Consider the following 20,332-nt stretch of genomic DNA (forward strand, 5'->3'; position numbering starts at 1 on the left):
GCAATTTGGGGGAGTAGAGAAGGGATAACGGCAAGCTCTGACGTATTCAAAAATCTAGCATGCCCGCCAAGCCCACCATGCTTGGTAATTACTTACTTTACAATTATTATTTAGTTTTAAATAGGGGATATTATGTTATATTGAAAATGAATAACTTAAGTTGCATACAATATGTTATAGATCACAATTACACCGCCTTAGAAAAGAAAGGTAGGATTAAAGAAAAGAGTTATTCTATTAGATGAAAGCGACGAAGATCTCATCATCAGATTATGGCATTTTATTCAAATAAATTCTTTAAATAAATTCTTTAGACAAACGATAGAATTTTCCTCTTTTTCAAAGATGTCGTATTTGATTTCCCCGGAGTAAACTGGAATTTCGTTTTATTATCTCCGAAAAAATAAAGTTTTACTTTAATTCCATTCATTCTTCATTTATTTTTTTTCATAGATACCAAATGCCACCACCACAGTAAAAGCGGCAACATTTATAATGTTCTTGTTCAGAATTGGATATCATTCCCCTGGAATTCAGTGAGGAAGGGGAACGAGAGGAGAACGTCATTCCTCCATCCCAAATGCCACCACCACAGTAAAAGCGGCAACATTTTTTATATTGTTTTTGTTCTGATATGAAATTAAAGAAATAAAGAGTATTAAATGTTATTGTTTTTTTAGGTCACCTGAGTAAACTCAGGTGACCTATTGCTATCCGTTTTCGTCCGTCGTCGTGCGTCGTGCGTCGTGCGTCGTGTGTCGTGTGTCGTGTGTTAACATTTGAACATTTTCAGCTTCTTCTCTGCAACCACTGAACCAATTTCAACCAAATTTGGCACAAAGCATCTATAGGTGAAGGGGAACAAAAATTGTGTATTTCATGATCCCTGCCCCCATGGGACCTGAGGGGTGGGGCCAAAACCACTAAAATTAATACAATCTTTAAAAATCTTCTTCTTTACTCCTGGACATCAAGCAGTCAAACTGTTTGCATGGTTGTAATCAGCATTGAGTCCTCTACCAAAATTGTGAAATTCATGGCCCTGGGGTCAGGGGTTCTAGTGCTAGGGCGGGGCTAAATAAGTAAATAGTGAAAATGCATTATTTCTTTGAAAATCTTCTTCTCTGCTCCTGGGTATTAAATAAACCAACTAAGTACATAGTTATGATGAGCAAGAGTGCCTCTACCAAATTTGTGAATTTTATGGCCCCAGGGTCAGGGGTTCTGGTGTTAGGGTGGGGCTCGATTGATTATTTAATAAAAATACATGATTTCTTTGAAAATCTTCTTCTCTGCCCCTGGGTATTAAATAAACCAAGTAAGTAAATAGTTATGATGAGCAAGAGTGCCTCTACCAAATTTGTGAATTTTATGGCCCCAGGGTCAAGGTTTCTGGTGTTTGGGGGGGCTCTATTGATTATATAGTGAAATTACATGAATTCTTTGAAAATCTTCTTCTCTGCTCCTAGGTATTAAATAAACCAACTAAGTGCATAGTTATGATGAGCAAGAGTGCCTCTACAAAAATTGTGAATTTTATGGCCCCAGGGTCAGGGGTTCTGGTGTTAGGGTGGGGCTCTATTGATTATATAGTGAAATACATTAAATCTTTGAAAATTTTCTTCTCTGTCTCTGGGTATGAAGCAGATGAACTACCTATATAGTTATGATGAGCAAGGGCCCTAATCTTGCAGAATTGGGAATTTCAAGGCCCCAGGGTCAGGGGTGGGGGGGGGGGGCTCTACTTATATACTGGAAATGAATTAATTGTTTGAAATCTGGTCCTTTGTATTTATAAAACATTTATTTACTTTTTGATAGGCAATTTTAAGGGTGCCTTTTAAAAATTTGTGCAACCTAGGGTCAGGTGTTTATGTCAGAGTGTTAGGGGCACTACTGATTATTGATGAATATTACTAATTAGTTGGAGTGCATTTTTGTTCCCCTACCCTGCATATGGGTATTCAGTAACCAAGCTAAGCGACTGCTAAGTTTATTGTTATGATGATCAATGGTGCTATTTCAAAATTGTGAATGCCATATAGCATCTGGCTTAAAACATGTTATTGAATCAAATTCAATACACTGTAACTGGAAAGTTGTTGCATAATGCTCAGGTGACCTATAAGGCCCGTGGGCCTCTTGTTTTCTTTTATGCAGAATTACTGAAACTTCTTCATTGTGTCATTAAGTAAAGGAATGATCTGTAAAAGTCTTTTCCATATTGTGTCGTAGTCAGGTACAATCCTTTTATAGTGGCTTTCAAATTTACGAAAACCCTCAGGTCCACACGTATAGTATTTCCATATAAGCATACGGTCACAAATACATTTCCAGAGATTGAAGAGATTGAAAAAGATTGCATGAATTCACACAGAGTGTCATTCGCTTTGATGTCAATAAAGGATTCATTATGATGCGGTGATTCCACTACAGATGATCTTGTAGATAAACTGGAAATTTTTGTCACAGTCACAATTATACATGAAGCTGCCAGTATTCCAAGACTTCCACTGGTTCGAAGCGCAGAACAGCGCTTTCGCAGAGAGCTTTTTTCCTCGATAATCTTCCGCTTGTGTATGGGAACACTAATCTAAATAAGTTTAAATGGATCTTTTATAAGCAAAATCTTTACCAATAATTCACGTGATTGGACATTGCTTTTGAAATTATAAAAACTCTCTTTAAGAATGTTCAGCAGAGTAATTTATCGTGTCAAATTATATTAAATACCAAGAAAAGAATCTGAATCATAATCTTAAATTTATTATTAGCCCCTCAAAAAAAAAAGGAAGAAAGAAATCTTCAATTTCAAAGGTGTATGCATGTTAAAAAGTATATTGAGATAAAATATGTATTCGTTATATTTACAAATTTCACAATATGCAATTAGTAAATAATTTGATTTTCAGACATTGAAACAGACGAGATGGCCAGCAGACAACCACAATACGTCATATTCCCGAAACAAAAGACTGGGATGTAAAGATTGAAAGAGAAGGTTAACTCCGTCCGTATGGGTGGTTAACGGAGAAGTGGTCTTAAAGATTCATTTAGAAGACGAGGGGTATTTTATAGATGGTGGTTCAATTAATGTTTTCATTTAGCTGGAGCTGAGAATGTGAAAAAAGTTAAACGAGCTGGAAACTTCAAGGAACTCGGATGTTCAAATGAACATTATTTAAGAATTCTAAACTAGGCAGGTACACCTAGGCTCAAACCCGCAGAACAATGTCAGGAAAACAATGTGACATGTAATCCGAAATATGAACAATGTCGTCAACATGAGACAAAGTTATAAAGTTTAAACATCATTAGTTTTACACATAATATTTTTTTTTTCTTTTTATTTTGTAGTAGAGTTTATATTGAAAATATCTGAATATATATATATATATATATTGAATATATTGAATAAATTTGTATCATTTTTTGTACTCACTGGCTGTCTGAAATGATGCCATTCTTGCAATCCAATCATAAGACAAAAATATGCAGGTTTTTTTGTTAAATATGTTTTTCTAAATTTGTCCAATGAAGTCTCAAGTTTATTCCTCCGCTTCAAAATAATTACTAATTAAAGATATAGGTTATATATATATATATTATGAAGTGAAATTTATTGACAATTTTGCTGCCACTTTGTACTTAAAATTAACTTTTTAAAATGAATCCATATTTATCACCAACTGAAGATAAAGTATTACTTGTCGTAGATCTAGATTGTTATAACCTTGTGCTATATTACGTACAGAAAGAAGAGGGCAGTATTTCTGTCTAAAAATGTATTTCAATTATGCTTATAAATAATTATATAACAATTATATGTAAAAAATAATAGAATTCCAAGTTAACAAATTCTTTGCTAACTTAAAAAATAAGAAATACTAGTAGATCCAACGGCACTTTTGAAAATTCATATTCAAGGAGTCATGAATCACGGTAAAGGAACATATACATACTATGTTGACATCAACGAGTACTCCCACGATGCGAATCTAGTCATGAATATCCTACTACAATCGGTATATGCATCAACGGAAAAGGTGAGAATGAGTACAATTAAGTTTTAAATTTTAAAGAAAACATATTTTGCTAAGCCTAAATTATTTAGTACAAGAAAAAAACATATCTGACAATATATGATTTTCATTTTAGCATGGTTGATTACCAGAAATATTATACATTCAGGCAGACAGCTGTGCGCGCGAAAACAAAAATGAATTTGTTCTTGCATTCTGTGAGCTGTTAGTGAAATTAAGAGTTTTTCAAGAGGTACGTTCAAGATACTAAACCTTTACATAATCCTTAAAGTTACATTTTTTCCAATTTGGGGTTAATAGACAAAGCACGTATAAACAAGAAATAAATGCTCAGTTTCTTTAAAATGTAACAAGACTTATATAACAGTACTGATTAATGCTTTTGCATTGTCAGTGTTTTATTAAAGATTGACAGTTTTTGCGAGATACACTTGTCGCTCTCATATGTTGGACATACCCATAAAGACATCAACGCAGGTTTTTCTGTTATTCAACTTTCAAAAAGTGTTATGGATTTTATTTCATCCTTAATTTTTCCTTAAATATTGCTTTTAGGCTTTTTTCTCTTAAATATTGATAATTTAAAAACATCAGTATTATTTCTTTAATCAATCTAAAAAAAATAGTTTAAAGAAAACGATTGCGATAATCTTTCACTTAAAAAAATAGTGAATTATGTAAACCTTGGCCAGGAAAGGGATATATGAGTTTGCCAAGAAGAGAATCAAAAAATGAAATTAAATTATTGAAAATAGGAAGTTAAAAATCTCCTGAATATTGCATATAATTAACAGAATTAAGTACATTTAATTCAAATACTAGAACATTCTTCAAAAGGGATTGCATGAAATTTAAAAGGAAAAGATTTTCATACAACTGGAATTAGGGGTGGGTGGGGGGGGGGGGGTGTTAATCATGAACTTAATCAGAACTTCATGTGTATTTCTTCCTCAAACAAATGTGACAGTAAAGAATTTCATAAGAATCCCGTATTTAACCCCAATTAACTTTATTATTCTGTCAATCATACAGAAGGAAAGTTATGCCCATTTCTGAGTCCCCTGAGATTGAACCGAGTAACAGAACGCATGTTACATGTACTTATATCCGCTTAATTGTTTCAATTAATGTTTAGTACATTCATTGTGATAATTTGAAAGTTACCAACGTATAATATAGATACATGTACAATTGCTTCGATCAAGATCATGTCGTTACCGTCTTCTGCGTTCTTCGCAGTCATTTACATAAAAGTCAGTTTCATTAATCTCTAATCTACTCTAGTGTAGTATATAAAACCTACAAAAATCAATTTGTAGAACATTAAAAATCGATTCTTACAGTAACAGAAAAACTGTCAATATACATTATAATCAGAAAAAGGTGTCCCTCCCTTAAAAAAATCACAAGTTTGATTCCAGATAAAATTTAATTGATAGCCGTATTGTCAATTTAGTTTTGACTTAGAAAATTGAAATAGTGAGGTTCGTTATACATTTTCATACAAATTAATCCTACCCTAATCTGTACCATGAACACTGAAAATAACGGAGGACATGTTTTAATTTTCTTCATGTCCAGGATAATTATACGAAAAGTTGAACAATCTACAAACACTCGATGTCCGTTTTCCTCATAACTAAAACACCGCTCGTATTTGCCCTATCCCCCATATCCCCTTCCGCCCCAACCTTATGTGTCTCTCTCGAAATTCAACATGGTGAAAAAAATTAAACAGCCGTTTTCTCTTTCGTTCGTTTAGCTATGGTGAAGTCAGATTTGATATTACGTGGCGATTTATCTCGACTGACAAGAAGACAATGAGGAAATGTTTTTATAACACAAGAATTTTATTACGTAGGTTAATTAATCAAAATGACAGGTGTACAAGACAGAGAACGGGGCTCTGAAAAGGAAACTCGTTTTTTTTTAAATAAAAAAAAATTAGTTTATTTTTATTATTTTAAACAAACATTTTTACTATAATTAAACCCACTTACATCTTCATAAACATTATCTTTTGTAATCAATTTGCTTTTTTGTTAATCAATAATTTTTTTTTAAATTAACATTTTTTAAAATATATTTTTTCCGGAATTAAATTCCTTCTTGAGAAAAAAATCTAGAAGTTATAAAGTATTTGGAATGTTCGAGTCGTTCCAATAAATTTCTATTTATTAAGGATTTTTCCTGCTGATTGAAAAATTCGTTGCTAAGTAACTTTTTTAGGTCACCTGAGTAAAACTCAGGTGGCCAATTGCTATCCGTTTTCGTTCGTCGTCGTGCGTCGTTCGTTAACATTTAAACATTTTCAGCTTAATTCTTCTCTGACACCACTAAACCAATTTCAACCAATTTTGGCATATAGCATCTATTCGTGAAGGGGAACAAATATTATGAATTTCAAGGTCTCTGCCCCCCCCCCCCCCTCCAAGGCCTGGGGGTTGGGGCAAAAACCAATAAAATTAGGTCAATCTTTCAAAATCTTTATTCCTGGACATCAAGCAGTCAAACTGTTGGTATAATTGTATTGAGCATACGAGTCCTAAACAAAAATTGTGAAAGTCAGGGCCCCAGGGTCAGAGGTTAGAGCTTAACACACTTTTTAAACTCACTTTGTTTTTCGCACAAATTAAAGTCATATTGTTATAATGCAAAAATTGTGTAATGTGACAACAAAATATATTTTGAAAATGATTTATGACTTAATTTTGATCATATCCCATTACTTTAAACATAATTCACACATAATAAGTGGTAGAATTTTTATATGCTTTTGGTTGATAACTTGAGGAAAAAGAGTACCAATTATTTTCCCATAGAACTCTATACAAATCTCTTGCTCTCCCAGTGCTATACTATTTCGCTTTCCAACAAATCCCTGAAATCATTTGAAACTACAGTCTACGCGCGTTTTAAAAACACTGAAAATACATACCAGGCCGTGGCGTTTATAGGTCAAATTTGCATTTATTTTCAACTTCCAGTGATCGGCAGTAAATGGCATTCTACTTTCAAAATCAGCCCCACTCCTTTATTTGTCCCCTGGTATTTATATACTTGCTAGAATATTTCCTCATTCCATCATTTATCTCAAACATCAATATTTTTACTTTAAAATGAAAAAAAAAATACATACCTGAATTCAGCCAATCAGGTAAAGCCTACCCATTTATTACTCTGCTTCATCTTGTTCACCCAGGAAATGATGTAAAAATCTGGGTCTTTGGTACTCTTTTTCTTATACGTACATTTTTACCTACCTCGGAATAAGTCAATTTAGTAAATTTCAAAGACTTAACACTTACCTGTGTACATGTATGGAATTTGAGTTCTGTGACTTCAGTGTTTTGGATACTGTGACCATTTTAATAGATGACACCTTACTGGTATTAGCCGAGTTGAACTTGTCGAATGACTGTCAGATCCGTGTTCATATTTGGATATATTGGTAACTGTAATGTATAAAATGTTTGTTGACATGATTTTGTTTTTAAATGTAAATAGAATGATATTAACTGCAATCTGTGTCATTTCTTTCATAAGGGTGGATTCTACCCAGAAAATAAGAAAAGTTCCCAAATTTAATGAAAACATAGCAAATAATGCAAAATATGGATATATAAAAAAGATTAATTCGCAGACATTTTGGTGATTATGAGAAGTAAATCAATCAAGACTCTAGTTAAACTAATGATTCTTATCTGGTCCTCCCTGCTGATTAAGTATTTGCAAAAAGCTTCACCACCCCTCTATCTAATATATCTTGGAGAAATAGCACGTGCCCCCATCTACTTTGTTTACAATTAACACTACTGAATTAAATATCCCCTTAGATCCCAAAAAATCCCCTGTTGTCCCCCTGTCAGTCCCTGACATTTTTCTGTCTCTCCCTGACTTTCTCCTATGATCCCCTGTCGTTGTCCCTGCTCTCCCTGTCCAGTCCCTGTCTTTGTCCCTGACTTCCCTAACCACTCCCTGTCGTCCTCTGACATTCTCTGATCTCCCTGTACAGTCCCTGTCGTTGTCCCTGCCTTTACTGACTTGCCCCTGTCGTCCCCTGACAATTATTTTGGCCAAGAAAAGGAGTTATTTTGTGGCATTTAAGAGTGAAAAATGATATAGTCTTGAAAACTTGAAGTATTTTTTTGAAAATATAGACTTATTAAAAAAGTTGACATATTTTTAAATGCCTTAACCAAATCCCCTGTAATTTAGTTTCTATTACTTGTATCAATGTGATTTTTTTTAAGTTTCAGTTGGTAGCATTTTGGGGGGAGAACAGCAGAGAATTGCATCGATTCTAAAGAATAAATTATCAATTTAGTGCATTTTGTGATGCTAGACGGCATAAACATTGTACTTTATGAACTTTTTATATATATTTTTATAATTTTTTTTTCATTTTTTATTAGCTACCTAGAAACATCGAAGGCTAATAACTGTCTTTTAAAAGAACTAGATTAAACATTTTGAATACATCGTAACAAATCGTCTGTCTGTCTGTCTGATGTTATTTTCCCAAAGAATTAAATGAATAAAAAACTTTTCACATTTTGACTTCTTTCAAGAAAACCAATGGCCAATTTTGAATAAAAATTGGTAAATAAGCTATAAATTGGGTGAAGGGGAATTTAAATTGTTAAAATGAAGGGACAAGTCCCCTTAAAGGGGAGATAATAAATATATAGACAAAAATAGGGTGGGGTCTAAATTTAAAAATCTTCTTCTCAAGAACCACTGGGCCAATAAGGCTGAAACTTATGTGGAGGCACCCTGGGATAGTGTAGATTCTAAATTGTTCAAATCATGACCCCCGGGGGTTGGGCTAAAAAAATGGGGAATCAAAGTTTTACATAGAAATATATAGGAAAAATCTTTAAAAATATTCTTCTCAAGAACCACTGGGCCAGAAAAGCTGAAACTGATGTGGAAGCACCCTGGGGTAGTGTAGATTCTGAATTCTTCAAATCATGACCCCCGGGGGTAGGGCGGGGCCACAATTGGGAATCAAAGATTTACATAGAAATATATAGGAAAAATTTTTGAAAATCTTCTTCTCAAGAACCACTGGGCCAGAAAAGCTGAAACTCATGTGGAAGCATTGTGGGGTAGTGTAGATTCTAAATTGTTCAAATCATGACCCCCGGGGGTTGGGCGGGGCCACAATGGTGAATCAAAGTTTTACATAGAAATATATAGGAAAAATCTTTGAAAATCTTATTCTCAAGAACCACTGGGCCAATAAGGCTGAAGCTGATGTGGAAGTACCCTGGGGTAGTGTAGATTCTAAATTGTTCAAATCATGACCCCAGGGGGTAGGGTGGGGCCACAATGGGGCATCAATGTTTTACATAGAAATATATAGGAAAAATCTATGAAAATCTTCTTCTCAAGAGCAACTGGGCCAGAAAAGCTGAAACTCAAGTGGAAGTGTGTGGGTACTGTAGATTCTAGTATATTGTTCAAATCATGACCCCCGAGGGTAGGGCGGGGCCACAATGGGGAATAAAAGTTTTACGTAGAAATATATAGGAAAAATCTTTGAAAATCTTCTTTTCAAGAACCACTGGGCCAGAAAAGCTGAAACTCAAACGCATGCAGGCAAGAATTGTTGGGTAGTGTAGATTCTAAATTATTCAAATCATGATCTCCCTTACTTTTGGGTGGGGCCACAATGGGGAATCAAAGTTTTGCATAGAAATATATAGGAAAAATCTTTGAAAATCTTCTTCTCAAGAACCACTGGGCCAGAAAAGCTGAAACTGATGTGGAGGCACCCTGGGGTAGTATAGATTCTAAATTGTTCAAATCATGACCCCCGGCCTGGGGGTAGGGCGGTTCCACAATAGGGCATCAATGTTTTACATAGAAATATATAGGAAAAATCTTTGAAAATCTTCTTCTCAAGAACCACTGGGCCAGAAAAGCTGAAACTCATGCGGAAGCATTGTTGGGTAGTGTAGATTCTAAATTATTCAAATCATGATCCCCGGGGGTTGGGTGGGGCCACAATGGGGAATCAAAGTTTTACATAGAAATATATAGGAAAAATTTTTGAAAATCTTCTTCTCAAGAACCACTGGGCCAGAAAAGCTGAAACTGATGTGGAAGCACCCTGGGGTAGTGTAGATTCTAAATTGTTCAAATCATGACCCCAGGGGGTAGGGCGGGGCCAAAATGGACGACCAAAGTTTTACAAAGAAATATATAGGAAAAATCTTTGAAAATCTTCTTCTCAAGAACCACTGGGCCAGAAAAGCTGAAACTGATGTGGATGCACCCTGGGGTAGTATATTTAATCATGACCCCAGGGGGTAGGGCAGGGCCACAATATGTATTACAAGGGGGAAATCTGGTAAAGAACAATATGACAAAAGATTCTCAGGTGAGCGATGTGGCCCATGGGCCTCTTGTTTCATATACTTTGAAACATCTTTTAGCGTAATAACTGTCTTTGTAAAAGAACTAGATTAAACATTTGGGAATACATTAACAAATCTATGCATGGGATATTTATTTTCCCAAAGAATTAAATGAATAAAAAACGAATTGAAAGGAATGATAAATGCATTAAGAAAATAAATGTCTAATTAATGAATAAAAATTATGAAATAAACTATAAATTTATTTTATTAACTTATTTTCGTATGTGAATAAATCTACAAATCAACTGAATTAAAAATGATTGAATAAATATATAAACAAATAATGAGAATTATCTAAATTTATTCATTTATTTGTTTTTTTTAGCTCACCTGAGCCGAAGGCTCAAGTGAGCTTTTCTGATCAAAAGAACAAAAGTCAGAAAGTACAATATACGGCCTGTGAATTTCTAAAAAAATTAATCATCGTTTTCTTGAAAAATATTTGTGGTTTCCGTATCTACTCGACTTCGTCAATGCAGGGGTGGGTAGTTTTAGCCAAACCGGATGTTGGCTTTTTAATCGTAAGGGCTAAAACCTATAATGGTTTTGACTTTTCCGGAATTTTTCAACGATTTTACAGATTCATTTTAAAATTTCAAGTGGGGCGCATTCCTCTCGGAAAAAAATTCAAGTATAAAATCAATCATTGGTATCTAACGCATATTTTTGAACAAGTTTTTTTCTCCGAGAGGAATGCGCCCCATGTTTAAAATTAATATTTATGAATGTCGTTTGGTCAGCTGGCGCATGCAGAAGCAATTTTACATTATATAATTTCATGTTATCAAAACCTTACATTGCAAGAATTAAGTTTTTCATAAGAAAAATTACTGTAAATTATATAAAGACGACCATAAATCCATTTTAGCATAAATACATTATTTATGCAAGGTAAATAGCGTAGGCTAAACAGATTTTAATACCCCAGTTCTTAGTTTAAATAAAAACATTAAAAAATAGATATGTATTCGCGTTAGTCTATGCTTTTCATATCTGAATGTCTGTTCTGGACCATTGTTGAACAGAAGACCTCCAAAGTAGCCAGGTTATAACCAGAATAGGTCTATTTGTTTTGGTTTTTTGTTTCAACATTTGACAAGTCGTCAATTTTTTTTTGTCGTGACGTCACAATATGCAGAAAATGACGTCAAACTTTTTAGGGAACTTCAATATTTTTCATACTCGTGATGATTGTAGATCAATAACTCTAGATATTAAAAAATGTTTAAAATTTAAATAAATAACATTATTACTATTAAAAGTTAGTACATACGTAGACTTACCTGTATTCAATATATTCTGTGAGACTGAGTGTTACATATAATCATTATCACCCATCGGGTAGATGGCGAGCGATTAACTTGTAAAAGTATACAATAACATAGCTAAATACAGGTCAGATGTATATGTAAACCAGAAGTCTCTGTCGAGACTGAAGCTCTACTGGTTTGTACTTATAACAAAGGAAGAGGAACGTACTTAAGCAGCTGGGAATTTACACTAGCAAAAAAGAGAATAATGATCCTTGAATAAGTCTATTTATGTTCTTAGTGTAGTCTACTTGCATGCCACATTATATTATAATCAGACTAAAACGGAAATTGCTATCTTTATTAACCAAGGTAAAACTTATTTGAAGTAGCCTTTTGAGAGTAACGGAAATTGCTATCTTTATTAACCAAGGTAATACCGGGGTAATGTTCATTGAAGTCAAAAACGGATATAAAGAATTATGTACCTTAGTGTTAAAGTCTAGACCACAGACCAAAACTGTAGGAGGATTAGCATTTTGAAAGAATTTTACAGAAATTTCTATTTTTAGTAACAACGCCAACACCGTTCGTCGAAATCGAAAACCAATGCACAGAATTATGTATCTTAGTGTAGTATACTTGTGTGCCAAGTTATATTGAAATCATACCAAAACTGTAGGAGGAGTAGCATTTTGAAAGACTTTCACAGAAATTTCTATTTTTAGTAACAACGCCAACACCGTTCGTCGAAATCAAAAACCGATAAACAGATTTATGTATCTTAGTGTAGTCTACTTGTGTGCCAAGTTATATTGAAATCATACCAAAACTGTAGGAGGAGTAGCATTTTGAAAGACTTTCACAGAAATTTCTATTTTTAGTAACCACGCCAACACCGTTCGTCGAAATCAAAAACCGATACACAGAATTATGTATCTTAGTGTAGTCTACTTGTGTGCCAAGTTATATTGAAATCAGACCAAATCTGCAAGAGGAGTAGCATTTCGAAAGAATTTCACAGAAATTTCTATTTTTAGTAACCACGCCAACACCGTTCGTCGAAATCAAAATCCGATACACAGAATTATGTATCTTAGTGTAGTCTACTTGTGTGCCAAGTTATATTGAAATCAGACCAAATCTGCAGGAGGAGTAGCATTTCGAAAGAATTTCACAGAAATTTCTATTTTAGTAACAACGCCAACACCGTTCGTCGAAATCAAAATCCGATACACAGAATTATGTATTTTAGTGTAGTCTACTTATATGCAAAGTTATATTGAAATCAGGTCAAAACTGTAGGAGGAGTAGCATTTTGAAAAATTGTTTACAGACAGACAGACGGACAGACGCCGGACGCATTACTATCGCATAAGCTCTTCTGGTCTTTGACCAGTAGAGCTAAAAATTGTGATATTTCGATAGATCGGGATGTAATGAATAATTCAAGATAATTCAAGATAAAAAAAAAAATCAGGGCACCCTGCCTTAGGGTTAAAATCACGAACACACACACCCACACACATAATAAGGAAACCTGATTTTAATAATGTGTTTTTTGTATAGAATATCTTATTTTTGAACATTTGAAAGGGGGGAGGGGGTCACACACCCGAGGCACCGGCCCTGGATCTGCCTCTGATTACCCGAGGTTCTTGCATTAGAAGTTTGCTATTAAATGCTGCTCTCGGAAGTATTTATGTATTGCTCGAAAATGCACAAGTGTCGAAAATACCCGGTAGTTGAAAATGTTGAAAAGCGGAAAGATGACAGGGAAAAATGAAACTTCATAACCCTGTCTTGTGATTGTCAATAAACACACTGTATTGATTATTTAAAATAAATCCATTTATTATTTTTTCCTAAAAACTATGAATTGATGATTGTGATAACATTTTGCTAAAACATGAAGATGATTACTTTGAGAAAAAGAATATCTTCACAAGTCCATGCGTAAAATATCACGCGGTACCAGTCTTTCTTTGTTGGTGAATGTGTATGGAACACCGGGACTGTCTTACATACGAGGGTTGTTAGAAAAGTTCTCAGACACATCGAATTACCGAAAATCTATTGTGTATTGTGAAGTATGACTTATGTCTAAACAAATTCCTACATTTTGTTTATTGGTATGTAAAAAATCAAGTCCATATGATAAAATCTTGAAATTTTACAACTATGGGGTCATGGGATTCACGAAGCAATCACTTGACGAAAGCGACGTGACAACCAGATTTCAACCCGTTCAGGTTTGTCGCAGTTCTATTCTTTCATTTCTTCAGATTTTTAGCTCTACTGGTCAGAGACCAGAAGAGCTTATGCGATAGTAAGGTGTCCGTCGTCCGTCCGTCTGTCTGTCTGTCTGTAAATAATTTTTCAAAACGCTACTCCTCCTACAGTTTTGGTCTGATTTCAATATAACTTGGCACACAAGTAGACTACACTAAGATACATAAAATAGTGCATCGGTTTTTGATTTCGACGAACGGTGTTGCCATGGTTACTAAAAATAGAATTTTCTTTGAAATTCCTTTAAAACGCTACTCCTCCTACAGTTTTGGTCTGATGGCAATGGCTTCTTTTCTCATCCTTTGTTATAAGTACAAACCAGTAGAGCTACAGTCTTGACAGAGACTTCTGGTTCTTATCTTTTTTCTACTTTAAAATTGAATATTATCAAGACATATTAGTTTTCTACTATAATATATTTTGTATTGATTGTGATTCGGATATAATTGAGATTTTATAAAAATAAGAAAAAGTTTATGCAGTTAATCAGGTATGGAAACTATGCAAAACTATATAGGCGCAACGCAACGTCCATGCGATAAGGGGGGTTTTGAAGTATCGATTGAGTTAATCATTCAAAATGTACTCTTTCCATTCTTGTGAAGCTACAACCATTTGAAAACTTCTTCTTTGCATATGTAGGAAATTTCCGGCAGCATCTTGAACATTTTAATCTCTTTTTAGACATTTTCCTGTCTGCACACATAATTTTTACGTAGTGCAGTGCTCCATGACGCTCAATGACGTTCCGATTTTTGGCTGTGTTTTTACGCATTGATCATTTATAAACGGCTATAAAACAGTCATATACCCTCCAATTTAGTTCAAAATTTCTCCACGTGACGTTCCCTGCATGCTTTAGCGGCAGGTAAAATATCATACATGTCTTTGCGCTACAATTGTGCAATTTTTAATTTTAATAAAGAGTCTTTGTAATGTAAACTTGACAAAATGTGGCATGCTCCGTGAAGCAAGTTTTATCAAAATAAAAAAGCTGTATATTTTTCAATAATCAACGGAGAGCACCAAGCAAATTCTTGTATATCAATTGGAAAAGGGTTAAGATTTTATCTGGAAAGTTTGACCTGTTTCGTGGAAATAGCACGCTCACAATAGAACTTGTCCGCGAATTTTTCTTACACCCCTCGTACATGTATATATGAGGAACAAACATTAAACGCAGCACTTGTTCTCTACGTTATATGTGGTACCTATTTTTATTTTAACATTTAACCCCCCCCCCCTCCGGTTGCCACGTTCCTCGATTTGGCTATACACAGGTTGATTAAAATATCAAATGCATAAAGTTTGTGTAAATTATTAATAAATTTATTATTTTAAAACATTATCAATGTCCATAATGAAACGTTACAATGTACCGTGTACCGCGATAAACACACAGGCACTAAACGGACACGCTGTCATTTTCACTTGTACATGTACCTAAGTTTGTTTATACCTAACGTTAACATTTCTAATTAAGTTTTCTTTTATTAACAAAATATTGAAGTACTATTTGAATATATTGTAAAACACTTTTTTGTTAAAATTTTATTAATTAATAAATATTAACCTCTTTATTTATGAGAACTGAGAAGTGTAAAAATTCACAACGTCATTATGACGTTCCGTAAAATGTACGAAATTCGGCCATATACATATGCTATTTTGAAGACCTCTTACAGAAAATATGAAAGAGATATTGAAAAAAGAAAGTTGTTCTGAAAAAATATGTAGTCTATAGATATATCCAGGGGCAAAATTGTCCTATTTTGAAATCAGGCCAATTTGTGTACTTTTTGACTTTTCCTCTTTGTCCGTTTTCTGTCGTCGTTGTTGTCGTCGTAAACTTTTCACATTTTCATCTTCTTCTCAAGAACCACTGGGCCAATTTCAACCAAACTTGGCACAAAGTATCCTTGGGTGAAGGGGATTCAAGTTTGTTCAAATGAAGGGCCACGCCCTTTTCCAAGGGGAGATAATCATGAATTTGTTAAAAATTAAGCATTTTTAAAAAATCTTCTCCAGAACCACAGCTGGGTCAGGAAAGATGAAACTCATGTGGAATCATCCTCAGGTAGTGTAAATTCAAGTTTGTTCAAATCATGACCCCCGGGGCAAGGGTGGGGCCAAAATGGCCGACCCAAGTTTTACATAGGAATATACAGGAAAAATCTTTAAAAATCTTCTCCAGAACCACTGGGCCAGGAAAGATAAAATTCATGTGGAATCATCCTCAGGTAGTGTAGATTCAAGTTTGTTCAAATCATGACCCCCGGGGCAAGGGTAGGGCCAAAATGGCCGACCCTAGTTTTACTTGGGAATATAACAGAGAAATCTTTAAAAAATCTTCTCCAGAACCACTGGGCCAGGAAAGATAAATCTCATGTGGAATCATCCTCAGGTAGTGTAGATTCAAATTTGTTCTAATCATGACTCCCGGGGCAAGGGTGGGGCCAAAATGGCCGACCAAAGTTTTAACATAGGCATATATAGGAAATATCTTTTAAAATATTCTTCTCCAGAACCACTGGGCCAGGAAAGATGAAACTCGTGTGGAATCGTCCTCAGGTAGTGTAGATTCAAATTTGTTCAAATTATGACCCCCGGGCAAGGGTGGGGCAAAAATGGCCGAGCCAAGTTTTACATAGGAATATATCGGAAAAATCTTTAAAAATCTTCCTCTCCAGAACCACTGGGCTAGGAAAGATGAAACTCATGTGGAATTATCCTCAGGTAGTGTAGATTCAAGTTTATTCAAATCATGACCCCCGGGGCTAGGGTGGGGCCAAAATGGCCGAGCCAAGTTTTACATAGGAATATATAGGAAATATCTTTAAAAATCTTCTTCTCAAGAACCACTGGGCCAGGAAAGATGAAACTCGCGTGGAATCATCCTCAGGTAGTGTAGATTCAAGTTTATACAAATCATGATCCCCGGGGCTAGGGTGGGGCCAAAATGACCGACCCAAGTTTTACATTCGGCCAAGTTTTACATAGGAATATATAGGAACCAGAAGTCTCTGTCGAGACTGTAGCTCTACTGGTTTGTACTGATCAAAAACCGATGCACAGAATTATGTATCTTAGTGTAGTCTACTTGTCCGATAAGTTATATTGAAATCAGACCAAAACTGTAGAAGGAGTAGCATTTTAAAGGAATTCCACAGAAAATTCTACTTTTATAACCATGCCAACACCGTTCATTGAAATAAAAAACCGATGCACTATTATATGTAAATTAGTGTAGTTTACTTGTGTGCCAAGTGATAATGAAATCAGACCAAAACTGTAGAAGGAGTAGCGTTTTAAAGGAATTTCTCAGAAAATTCTATTTTTAGTAACCATTGCAACACTGCTCATTGAAATCAAAAAACCGATTCACTATTTTATGTATCTTAGTGTAGTCTACTTGTGTGCCAAGTGATATTGAAATGAGACTAAAACTGTAGAAGGAGTAGCGTTTTACAGGAATTTCTCAGAAAATTCTATTTTTAGTAACCATGGCAACATCGTTCATCGAAATCAAAAACCGATGCACTGTTTTATGTATCTTAGCGTAGTCTACTTGTGTACCAAAAAATATTGAAATCAGACCAAAACTTTAGAAGGAGTAGCGTTTTAAAGGAATTTCTCAGAAAATTCTATTTTTAGTAACCATTGCAACACAGTTCATCGAAATCAAAAACAGATGCACTATTATATGTATCTTAGTGTAGTCTACTTGTGTGCCAAGTGATATTGAAATGAGACTAAAACTGTAGAAGGAGTAGCGTTTTAAAGGAATTTCACAGAAAATTCTATTTTTAGTAACCATGGCAACATTGTTCATCGAAATCAAAAACCGATGCACTATTTTATGTATCTTAGTGTAGTCTACTTGTGTGCCATGTGATATTGAAATGAGACTAAAACTGTAGAAGGAGTAGCGTTTTAAAGGAATTTCTCAGAAAATTCTATTTTTAGTAACCATGGCAACAATGCTCATCGAAATCAAAAACCGATGCACTATTTTATGTATCTTAGTGTAGTCTACTTGTGTGCCAAGTTATATTGAAATCAGACCAAAACTGTAGAAGGAGTAGCATTTTAAAGGAATTTCTCAGAAAATTCTATTTTTAGTAACCACGGCAACACAGCTCATCGAAAAACCGATGACCTATTTTATGTATCTTAGTGTAGTCTACTTGTGTGCCAAGTTATATTGAAATCAGACCAAAACTGTAGAAGGAGTAGCATTTTAAAGGAATTTCTCAGAAAATTCTATTTTTAGTAACCATGGCAACACAGTTCATCGAAATAAAAAACCGATGCACTACTTTATGTATCTTAGTGTAGTCTACTTGTGTGCCAAGTTATATTGAAATCATACTAAAATTGTAGGAGGAGTAGCATTTCGAAAAATTGTTTACAGACAGACAGACAGACGGACGGACGCATTACTATCGCATAAGCTCTTCTGGTCTCTGACCAGTAGAGCTAAAAATCTTTAAAAATCTTCTTCACAGAACCACTGGGCCAGGAAAGAGGAAACTCATGTGGAATCATCCTCAGGTAGTGTAGATTTAGGTTTGTTCAAATCATGACCCCCCGGGGAAGGGAAGGGCCAAAAATGGCCGACCCAAGTTTTACATAGGAATATATCAGAAATGTCTTTAAAAATCCTTCTCAAGAACCACTGGGCCAGGAAAGATGAAACTCATGTGGAATCATCCTCAGGTAGTGTAGATTCAAGTTTGTTCCAATCATGACCCCCGGGGTTAGGGTGGGGCCAAAATGGCCGACCCAAGTTTTACATAGGGATATATAGGGAAACCTTTTAAAATCTTCTTTTCAAGTACTTCAAAGCTATGATTAGTGATATTTATATGGAATCATCCTCAGGTAGTGTAGATTCTAGTTTGTTCAAATGATGAATGCCTGGAGTGGGGGGGGGGGAGTAAATTCAAGCCCGATGTGCTCAGGTGAGCGCTGTGGCCCATGGGCCTCTTGTTTAATTTATCACTCATTTATCTCCCCAAAATTTGATTTATTAGTTTTATTTTATTTATTTGCTGTAATATGCTACAAAGTATTTTAATAGCGTATTAAAACGACTTTTCATTATTTGAAATAATGACACAAATAAATTTATTCATTTATTTTTTAATATATCATCCATTTATATCCCCAAAATTTGATTTATTAGTTTTATTTTGTTTATTTGCTGAAATATGCTATAAAGTATTTTATTAGCATATTAAAACGACTTTTTATTACTTTAAGTTCATGATGGATATCAAAATAATCGTCTTATTATGCACAGTATTAATCTGTCAATGAGACAAGAGAAAATCCTCTGTGTAGCCTTAAACAGCCCTGTATATTTGCCAAAATTCTCAAATTTAAACTGGAAAAGGAGAACTTGAAGATATGCCAAAATTCCAAAAAGATAACAAGTGCGGTTTCAAACCCCAAAATGTGCCTCACAATAAGGGGACGGAAAGTAAGCGGAAGGAAAGTTTACCTGCACCGTACAGGAGACTGTCAGAGGACATGCATCAGATGGTGACGGTGACTCCCTCAGCTGCCGAAAGTCAGGAAATTAAGTATAATAAATCTGAATATTATCTACATACTGAAAAAAAGAGTCTAAATAAGGGTGGGATACATATTACACACAATTACATGTAAATATATGCAGGATCAAATTTATACATGCCGTTAAAACTCTTAACAGTACTTCACAAAAATTTATAAGTAATACTCCCAGGGGAAAAAAATACACAATGTTAAATTTCTCTATGTCTTGTTAGATGGAAGTAACTGTAAATTCTATTCACATGCTCTGAACACTGCCAACTGTTTAAAGCAACATTGAACATTTACCTAGGCTGGCTTAACAGAATTCCCACAGACTTCTACATCCAAGAAAAACAGCCGAGATGTGGAATGAGGTCATGCGAGTCCACTGGCATGAGAAACCAGGCTGTGATGGACCACTAACATGGGACTTGGCTACCGAAGAAAGGCGAGGCCTGGGAAGCAGAATGGGCCTCTGCTGTACCAAGTGCGGATACGTATCGGGGCGGTAAAATCTGTATGAGGAGGTAGAGTCCAAACCCCGGGATAGAAATGCTACCACTGTTAATTATGGGCTTCAGGTGGGCATAAGTCACACCCCCATAGGCAATGATGGGATGAGGAAAATTCTTCTTTCTACTAACACTCCCCCTCCTTCTCGTAGGTCCTTACAAAAAAACATCAATTAAAATTATGCCCATAATAGATAACCATTAATGAGGCTGACATGAGTAACCGGTGTTGCCAGTTGGTGGAT

At 34.9% G+C, this 20,332-nt stretch overlaps 1 long non-coding RNA gene across 1 annotated transcript; it reads right to left on the reverse strand.

Moving 5' to 3' along the window:
- Positions 1 to 2,148: 2,148 nt before the first annotated feature.
- LOC134260869 (uncharacterized) lies at positions 2,149 to 20,273 on the reverse strand. Its single transcript, XR_009990654.1, has 4 exons — positions 19,882 to 20,273; positions 19,520 to 19,579; positions 7,352 to 7,498; positions 2,149 to 2,593 (listed from the first exon to the last, which is right to left on the reverse strand). It is a non-coding gene; the product is annotated as an uncharacterized LOC134260869 (long non-coding RNA).
- Positions 20,274 to 20,332: the final 59 nt, after the last annotated feature.

Source organism: Saccostrea cucullata, unplaced genomic scaffold, assembly GCF_032062105.1.
Source record: "Saccostrea cucullata isolate Sc308-1 unplaced genomic scaffold, CSIRO_AGI_Scuc_v1 ctg8631, whole genome shotgun sequence".
Lineage (NCBI taxonomy): Eukaryota > Metazoa > Mollusca > Bivalvia > Ostreida > Ostreidae > Saccostrea > Saccostrea cuccullata.